The sequence below is a fragment of the Trichechus manatus genome, unplaced genomic scaffold (assembly GCF_000243295.1).
Source record: "Trichechus manatus latirostris isolate Lorelei unplaced genomic scaffold, TriManLat1.0 scaffold00016, whole genome shotgun sequence".
NCBI classification, from domain to species: Eukaryota; Metazoa; Chordata; class Mammalia; order Sirenia; family Trichechidae; genus Trichechus; species Trichechus manatus.
In genome coordinates, this window is record NW_004443952.1 from 27,688,558 (window position 1) to 27,697,928 (window position 9,371).

The window sequence follows — 9,371 nt, forward strand, 5'->3', positions numbered from 1 at the left end:
CCTTACCAGGTCCTCCCCCTTACCAGGTCCTCCTCCAGTTTCACTGGGAATAAAAGAGAAGGTGGCCCCTACCCAAGCCTTCTTGCAGAGTTTAACCCCATAGGAACCAGGGGATCCCTGGGTCTAGTTTTTAGAGGCTAAACCAGCTCTTGCTCCCCAGCCACTTCAAGGATGAGACGGTGGCCCAGAGAGGGTGGGTAGCAAACCTAGGGTCACACAGCCAGGGCTCTGCCGAGGGAAGTGGGAATGGGTGAAGCAGTTCCACCTCAGGCCCCCACTCCCTCCCTGTCCCCAGCTCCCAAGAGGTGTGTCTGGAATGCTGGAGGGACCAAAGCCAGAGGGAGTGTCCCCTTCCCAGGGTCTGCTGGGAGGAAAAGGCAAACCTTGAGAGGGGAATGTGGCTATAGAGTTTCGTTCCAGCAACCCCCCCCCCGCCCCCATTCCACCTTCAGGTCCCCCACCCTGCTGTTGTCCTGTTCTCCCCAGCACACCTCAGGCCCTTCTGTTCTCCCTCTCTATCAAATCCTGCAGTTGTCCCTGACCGGTCAGCCCAGGGGGCAGCAGGAGGCCTTCAGGGGCAGTGGTTAACAGGTGGTAGGACCTGCATCCCAGGCCAAACTTGACTGCTCTCTAGCTGTGTGACCGTGGGTGGTCTTTCTCTTTTTCTGAAGCTCAGTTTCCCCATCTGTGAATTGGGGATAATAAGAGGATGAAATGACAGAAGATAATTTATAAAAAGGACTTAGCACAGTGACCAGCAGATGGCAAATACTCTATAAATGTCACGTCATGATTTTTCCTACAGAATCAGAGAAGGCGAGGAAGGAGGAAGGGAGATGCTGAAGGCTGTTTTTTAAAGGTCACTGAATTCAACATCCTCTTCCGCCTCAGATTCCTTCCACAGATTCTGAATTTCCTGAGAGAAGGGGGAGGGAAGTAAGGGTGATGGCTGATGTGCCCTGACTTTAGGAGGCTCTTGGGGAGGTATAGACAAGAGGGGTCACACACAGGTATATAGGACAGAGGAGCATGCAGCAAGGGGAGCAGGTTGGGTGGAGGGTCAGATCACGTGATAAGGGGTAAGGCCAGGAGCAGTGGGTCAGGGCAGGGCTTAACAGGGATAGGAACCGTCTAGCAGCTGTGTAACCCCTCCAGGAGCAGGAGAGAGGCTCCCCACCTCCCCACTCCACTGGCTGTTAGAAAGTTCTAGAAAGAGATCTCATGCTCTTTAGGAAAGTGTCTTCTCTCCCATTCCACTTAATCCATTTTCTAAGGCGGACATGGAGGGAGAATCTCTGCATGGGAGGGCAGCCAGAACCCATGCCTCATCTCTATCCCTTCTTCCTGAGCCACGTGTTCCTCACAGCCCACCATGGAGTAGCCCAAATTTTCTTAAAGTTCTAACTAGTTTGGATTGAAATCAGCATCTCTGAAACTTGGACTTGGTTCCTGTTTCTTTGTGTGCCTGCTTCTGAGTGTGTGTGCACAAATGCACGTGTGCATTTCTCAGTGTCTCTGGGTGTACCTGTCTTTCTCTCAGTATGTCTTGTTATGTCTCTGTGGGTCTGTGCTTCTGGGCCACCGTGTCTGTCTTTTTCTGTGTCTCTATCACTGCCTAACTCTTTGTGTCCGGTCTTTCGTTGTGTACCTTGAAGCGAGCATTCCTGTGTACCCTCTTGTGTGACTCTGAGCACATCTCTGTGTGTACTCAGAGCATATCTCTGTGTGTACTTGAAGCATGTCTCTGTGTGTACTCACAGAACATCTCATGTGTACCTGTGAACACATGTATGTGTGTACTCAAAGTATCTCTCTGAGTGTACCTCTGAGTGACTCCTGCCAGCCCAGTCCTGCACCATCCTACCCTGGGGCAAGCCTCCTCCTTAATTTCTGGTAATGAGCTCGCTCCTTCTTGCTCACTCTCCCCTTGATTTTGTTTTTCTGAAAATCTGGGTGGGGCCCCGCCAGGCTTGGGAAAACATGGGTGGGGTAGAGTTGGGTGGGGTGGGAAGGAGAGAGGAGGGACTGCTCCACCTATTGTGGAGACCCCAGCAAGAAGGGTCTATGAAGGTGCCGGCCTAAGCAGGGCCCGGAACTCCCACATTGGGAGGAGGGAGCTTGTCCTGGGGTGGGATCACTGAGCTGGAGGCCAGGGAATGCCAGAGTACATAAAGGGGAGAAACTGATGCACCAGGGCTCTTAGGGGGACTGGAGGAGGGCTTACCAGGAGAGCACCCCTGAGTCTTGAGAGGAGTGAGTGTGTCTGCCCAGCTGCTGGGTGGCCTCCTCAGCGACCCAGTGTCACCATGCCTGAGGCGTTCACCTTTGGCGCTAGGTTTGTTAGGGGTAAGGGAGAGGGTGGCAGTGGGAACAAAGAGGTTCTGTCTAGTCTGGGTACGTTGGCTACCCTAGAGTGGGCCCCTCTCCTCTATGTGTAAAGGGGAAACTGAGGCCCAGAGTCTTACCCTGATGACAGAGAGGTGCAGCAGAGCCCAGCTAGAACCCAGTCCTCTGTCCCCATCCTGGCTCCTCTCAACTCCTTCTCTAGACAGCACCTTGTGACATCTCAGGGAGCCAGGCTCTGGAGCTATGTGGCCTGGGTTCCAAACCAGTCCTTCACCGTCATGGGACCTTGGGCAGGTACCTTAACCTTCTTGCTGGAGGTCTCTATTTGCCCCACCCCCACCGCTAGTTACAATCTCTTCTCCACTCTGTGTCCCAGGAGCCTAATATCTATGGGCTGCCATCACCTGGGCCCTATTGTTGTCTGGATTCTGGTTGGATTTGGCAAGTGGAGGCACAGCTAGGAAATCAGAGGGCAGGAAGGGTGGGGACAGGGAGGTTGGGGTATTTATGCCTTTTCCAGAGCTCCAGCTTTCACTGAGGTTCAGTGACATTGTTCTGTCCCTTTGCCTCTTCTGGCTGTGGGGTAGGGGCTACTTCCTGTTGCGAGTCCTTGGGCCATCACCATCCCTTGTTGCTTCACTTGACCCTGCCTCCGCCGCTATAGTCTCTTCGTAAGCTCTCTTCAGTTAAGCCCTCCAAGGATGCCATCTGTTTTCTGCTGGATCCCTGACTGGTTTCACCTTCAGTACTTTAGTTTCTTCATTCATAAGATGGAGATAGGAATTGTACCTACACTATAAGTTTGCATAATATGAGGATTAAAAGGGTGTGTATCAGAACAATACCGGATGTAGGGGTACGTGCCACAGAAGTGGAGGCTACTATTATTATTATTACTATTAGTATTATTCCTCCTTGTAAGCTCCCTGCGTAATGTGGGGAGGGCAAGTGTGAAGCCAGGCTTGGAGGTGAGAGACACCTGACTCCCCATGTTCATCTCCTCCAGCTCCAGCCTTCTTGGAGCTTCCTTGGGTCCTTAGTCAGCCTGGGAGTCTAGCCTCAACCCCTCCATCTCCAGTGAAGCCAGCTTTCCCTAGGATCACCGGGTCAGGGGAGATAGAAGCCAAAGTCCCTTTCCCACCCTGGTTCTTCTCCAGAAAACTCAGGGGAGCTGAAATCTGGGTACCCCATGACCTTTTGGGGCTCAGGGATCTAGCAGGGGTTGGGAGTAGTGATGATGAATTAGAGGTTTAGAAAGTAGTGTATGTGGGGTTAGTTGAGAGTCAATACCAGGGAGGTTGAGGGCAGAAGCAAAATCCCAATCTGTGTTTACCAATCCTCTTTACAGCCTCCTGTTGGGAAGTCCTCCCTAAGACCTCACTGCCATCCTGCTTTAGCTCCTCAAGAAGGGGGCTAACTGCAGGACAATTCCTGTGACTCTGGGGATCAATTACAGTTTTCACCAGTACACTGAGAGTTGCCCTCCCATCCCTGCATATGGCCAAAGCACAGGGAACCTGAGGGGTCTTATGGAACAGCTAAGGAGTCCTGGTGGTGCAATGGTTAAGTGCTCAGCCGCTGACGGAAAGGTTGGCGGTTTGAACCCAACCAGCGGCTCTGCAGTAGAAAGACCTGGTGATCTGCTTCTACAAGATGACAGCCAAGAAAACCCTACAGAGCAATTCTACTCCGTCACGTGGGGTCACTATCAGTCAGAATTGACTTGATGGCACCTGACATGGAACAGCTGAGGTTTAGACTAGGGTGAAGCTATGAGTGGGCTGAAAGTTGACTCACCTGACTCCTCTAGGGGTCTCCCTCCCTTGACTCCTTGGTCATACATACCTTCAGGTTGGAGTGAGGTATGATGTGGTGTGAAGAAGAGGTGGGTTTTACCTTTCCCTGTCTCCACAGATCTTTGGGGATAAAGCTTTAGACCATACTTAGTCACCTTGACTTGCTTCTCTGATACTGCGCCCATTCTCTAGCTTCTGTCTTTTTTGGAAGCTCCTTTGAGGAGGTGGGCTCTTGCCAGTCTTCCTCATGTGCCTCAGAGCTAAGGAGGCTGGGGGATGGGAGAGAGGACGCTGGGAGCACCGATAATCATCTGGACATGGCCCACCGCTCGTCTCTGTGGAGACGCCTCTCAGCCAAGGAGGAACCTGGGACGTCCTGCCCACCACCTTCACCCTCACCCTCCTCCTCTCTGCTCAGGTTCACTGCCAGGGCCTGGCAGGAAACATGCTGAGGGAGGGGAGGAGGTGGTCTGGCCTGAGTGGGAAGGCACGCTGCAGTTCCCAGTCTGAGGGAGCTCTTTCCTGGTAGAGGTAGCCTTTAGCTGGGGGATCCCCAGTTTCATGTCAAAGATGGGGAAGGGACAGTGACAAAGTGGACAAAGTCTTCCCTTTATCAGACTAAGGGTTTACAGCTTGAGCCACCTTCAGCCGTTAGAGGTGTGTGTATGCCCACATACACATGAGGGTGTATCTGAGGTGACTGGTGAAAGACTGGGGGTGTGCACATGCACACACAAACACATTTACACCCCCATTCACTGACCCACACACACTCACTCACCCCATACGCAACCCATCTACACTCATTCATGCACATTCATACCCTAACCTCCACTCATACTCATTTACACACCCAGATGCTTGAACACACTTAGACACACTGATTTATATTCCTGCACTTCCACATTCACATCCTTACACACACACTACACTCCCACCTTCTTACATTGACACACACTTTTTTTTATTGCTGTAGTTTAAGTGAAAGTTTACACTTCAAGTTAGTCTCTTATACAAAAATTTATACATACATTGTTATATGACCGTAATTGCTCTCCCTATACTGTGACAGCCCTCTCCTCCTTTACACCCCTGATTTTCCATGTCCATTCAACCAGCTCCTAACCCTCTCTGCCTTCTCATCTGCTCCTAACCCTCTCTGCCTTCTCATCTCACCTCTGGACAAAAGCTGCCCATTTAGTCTCAGGTATCTGCTTGAGCTAAGAAGCACACTCTTCATGAGTATCATTTTATGTCCCACAGTCCAGTTCAATCTTTGTCTGAAGAGTCGGCCTCAGAAATTGTTTTAGTTCTGGGCTGATAGAGAGTCCAGGGGCCATGCTTTCCAGGATTCCTCCAGTCTCAGTCAGACCATTAAGTCTGGTCTTTTTACTAGAATTTGAGTTCTGCACCCCATCTTTCTCCTGCTCCATCAGGGACTCTCTGTTGTGTTCCCTGTCAGGGTGGTCATTGGTGGCAGCCGGACACCATCTAGTTCTTCTGGTCTCAGGCTGATGAAGTCTCTGGTTTATGTGGTCCTTTCCGTCTCTTGGGCTACTACTTTCCTTGTTTCTTTGGTGTTCTTCATTCTTCTTTACTCCAGGTGGTTGGGACCAATTGATCCATCTTAGATGGCTGCTTGCAAGCTTTTAAGACCCCAGATACCACTCACCAAAGTAGGATACAGAACATTTTCTTAACAAACTTTGTTATGCCAATTGATCTAGATGTCCCCAGACCCCCTGCTGCTTTGTCTCTCGAAAGGTTTGATTGTATTCAGGAAACTTCCTAGCTTTGTACATTCACACATACTCTTACAGTCACACACTCTTAAGCACTAGTAGATACTCTCAGGGGCACTCACACTCCCACACACATGTACTCATGAGGGGCCAGAATTCACACATCTGTGCAGTGAGTCTGACAGACTGGAAGTGTGTGTGTCGGAGGTGAGGATAAGGGTAAAGAAGAAGGGGTTGTGATACTCCAGACAAGTCACAGGGGTTAGGAAGTGGGGCTTGGACTCCTTTAGTTTTTTTTTTCCTTCTAAATTTTATGTATTTTGTTGTTGAGAATATACACAGCAAAACATATGCTATGATGGTTAAGGTTGCGTGTCAACTTGGCTAGGCCATGATTCTCAGTATTTTGGCAGTTATGATGTAGTTTGGCAACTATGTAATGATGCAATTACCCCCATAATGAGATCTGATATAATGTAATCACCTCCATGATGAGATCTGCTATGAACAACCAATCTGTTGAAAGGGAGTTTCCTTGGGGGGTGTGGCCTCAATCGATATATGTGGACTTTCTGGCAGTTTGTGGGCTTTTGCTCACTCTGGATCCTGCATCTGGCTCCTGTTCATCTGACCTTTTGTTCTTGGAACTTTGAGCTAGTAGCTTACCTGCTGATCTTAGGATTTGTCAGCCTCTGTAGCCTGTGAGCCAGCAGACTGCCAGCTTACCTGCCGATCTTGAGTTTGTCAGCCGCTGCAGCTATGTGAGTCAGGAGAAGCCTCCAGCCTGATGCATGGACCTGGGACTTTCCAGCTTCTACAACCACACAGGCCATTTCCTCTATGTAAATCTATCTCTATCTCTCTCCATACACACACACACACACACACACACATGCTTCACTGGTTTTCCTTCTCTAGAGAACCCAGCCTAAGACATTTGATACTGAGAGTGGTTCTAGAGAAATAAAACTGTAAGGATGAGTTTTCTAAACTGGTTCTCAAGTCTGGTTAGTTTTACAGACATTGATGACTCTGCTTTCAGTAGTAAAGAGGGCACTGCTAATCCATGGCGTGAGATGACAACAGAAATGTGCAATGTTTTACCACCAGTAAATCAGGTATTGGTGACAGACAAGGCTCTAGGTGATCACATGTATGGTACCTTTCTACAATTTTGTCAGAACTGGTTGGTTGGTCCTACTTTTGCTAGGCAAAGTGGTGAAAGAAAGAGTTGAGCTCAGGGTTTTAGAGTCACAGCTCAAGCGCTGCATAAACGACCTCAAAGTTTCCACTTGTGCCTTGAAAGAAAGCCTTATTTCTTGTAATAACAGAGTTGATATTGCCGAAAACCAAACCCAGAGTCTTATCATAAGAGTGGCTGAATTACGGCGCCAATTGAATTCCCAACCTTGAATTGTGTCTAAAGTTAAAGGGAAGGCATTGATTGGGAAGAAATGGGATCTTGAAACTTGAGATGGGGACATATAGGCAGATAATCAGGAAGCTGGCGTCACTGACCCTCAAAATTCCATTGAATCACTCCTGCTAATAGAACCAGCCCTCTCACTTCCATCTAAAGAGATTACTCTATCTTTGTCTGCTAAGCCACCCTCCCCACTAAAACCATTAACCCATCCACCCCTATCTGATGAGCTGTGTCTGAAGAGCCTTTGTCTGAGTCATTCCCTGGGGAGATGTCTGAGTCATTGCCTGAGGCATCACCTGAGGCAGATGTCTTACAAGAGGTTGCTAAATGTTCTGAGAACACACCCCCACCACCCATTTTTGCTTCTAGACCTATAACGAGACTTAAGTCCCAGTGAGCCCCAAAAGGTGAAGTACAAAGTGTGACCCAGGAGAAAGGTATGCTATGCTGCAAAAGAACTGTTTGACTTTTCCAATATGTACAAACAGAAACCTGGGGAATATGTGTGGGGATGGCCATCAATGGTGTGAGATAATGGTGCAAGGAACATAAAGTTAAATCACTTTGAGTTTATTGATATGGGGCAACTAAACACAGATCCTTTATTCAATATTTCAGCTTGAGAGGTTAGGAAAGGATCTAATAGTTTATTTGGTTGGTTCCCTGAAGCATGGATTACATGGTGGCCCACAGTAAATCAAGTTGAAGTGCTAGACCTGCCTTGGTATACTGTAGAAGAAGGAATCCAAAGGCTTAGGGAAATGGGCATGTTAGAGTGGCTTTTTCAGGTTAGACCCAAAGACTCACACATGGAGTGCCCAGAGGGCACATCTTTTATCACCACAGTTGGGAACAAATTTGTGAAGGGAGCCCCAGCATCCTTGAAGACTACTGTGTTTGCAATCTTATGTAAGTCAGATTTGACAGTGGGAACTGCCCTAACTGAATGAAGGCACTTAACTACTGTGGAGCTGATTGAACTTCATGGTGGTAGGGGCCATGTGTTGGCACTCAATCGACAAAGACAAGGTGGGCATGGATTCAAAGCAACAATCAGAATTGTCTGACTCATGTGGACTTATTGCATTGGCTACTTAGTCATCGTGTCCCTAGGAGTGAAATAGATTGGAAATCTACTAAATATTTACTTGATCTGTACAAGCAGAAGAATTCTAGGTCAGTGAACAGCAGTATAACTTGAATTTACAGAATAGTCACCGCCCCTCAATCAAATCCCAGACTTGAGCCAGTTTACAGACCCACAACCCATTGAATGAAGGGGATGCTGAGTCCCCTTGAGGAAGGACCCCACTACACTGCCAAAAATTTATACCATTAATCTTTCTCCCAGCCTTCCCCAGAGGGATCTACAGTCTTTTATGAGTGTGACTATTCACTGTAATTAGACTTTTTGGGGATTACTGGATCCTGGCTCTGAACTGACACTAATTCCAGGAGACCCAAAAAGTCACTGTGGCCCACCAGTCAGAGTGGAGGTATATGGAAGTCAGGTTATTAATGGAGTCTTAGCTCAGTTTCGGCTCACAGTGGGTCCAGTGGTTCCCCAAACGCACCCTGTAGTGATTTCCCCAGTTCCAGAACGCATAATTGGAATAGATATACTCAGCAACTGGCAGAACCTCCACATTGGATCCTTGACAAGTGGAGTAAGGGCTATTATGGTAGGAAAAGCCAAATGGAAGCAATTAGAACTGTCCCTATCTAGGAAAATAGTAAACAAAAAGCAATACCGCATTCCTGGAGGAATTGCAGAGATTAGTGCTATCATCAAGACTTGAAGGATGCAGGAGTGGTGATTCCCACCACATCCCCATTCAACTTGTCTATTTCACTGGTGCAAAAAACAAATGGATCTTGGAGAATGACAGTGGATTATCAAAAACTTAACCAGGTGGTGATTCCAATTGCAGCTGCTGTTACAGATGTGATTTCATTGTATGAGCAAATTAATACATCTCCTGGAACCTGGTAGGCAGCTATTGATCTGGCTAATGCCTTTTTATCCATACCTGTTTCGAAGGACCACCAGAAGCAGTATGT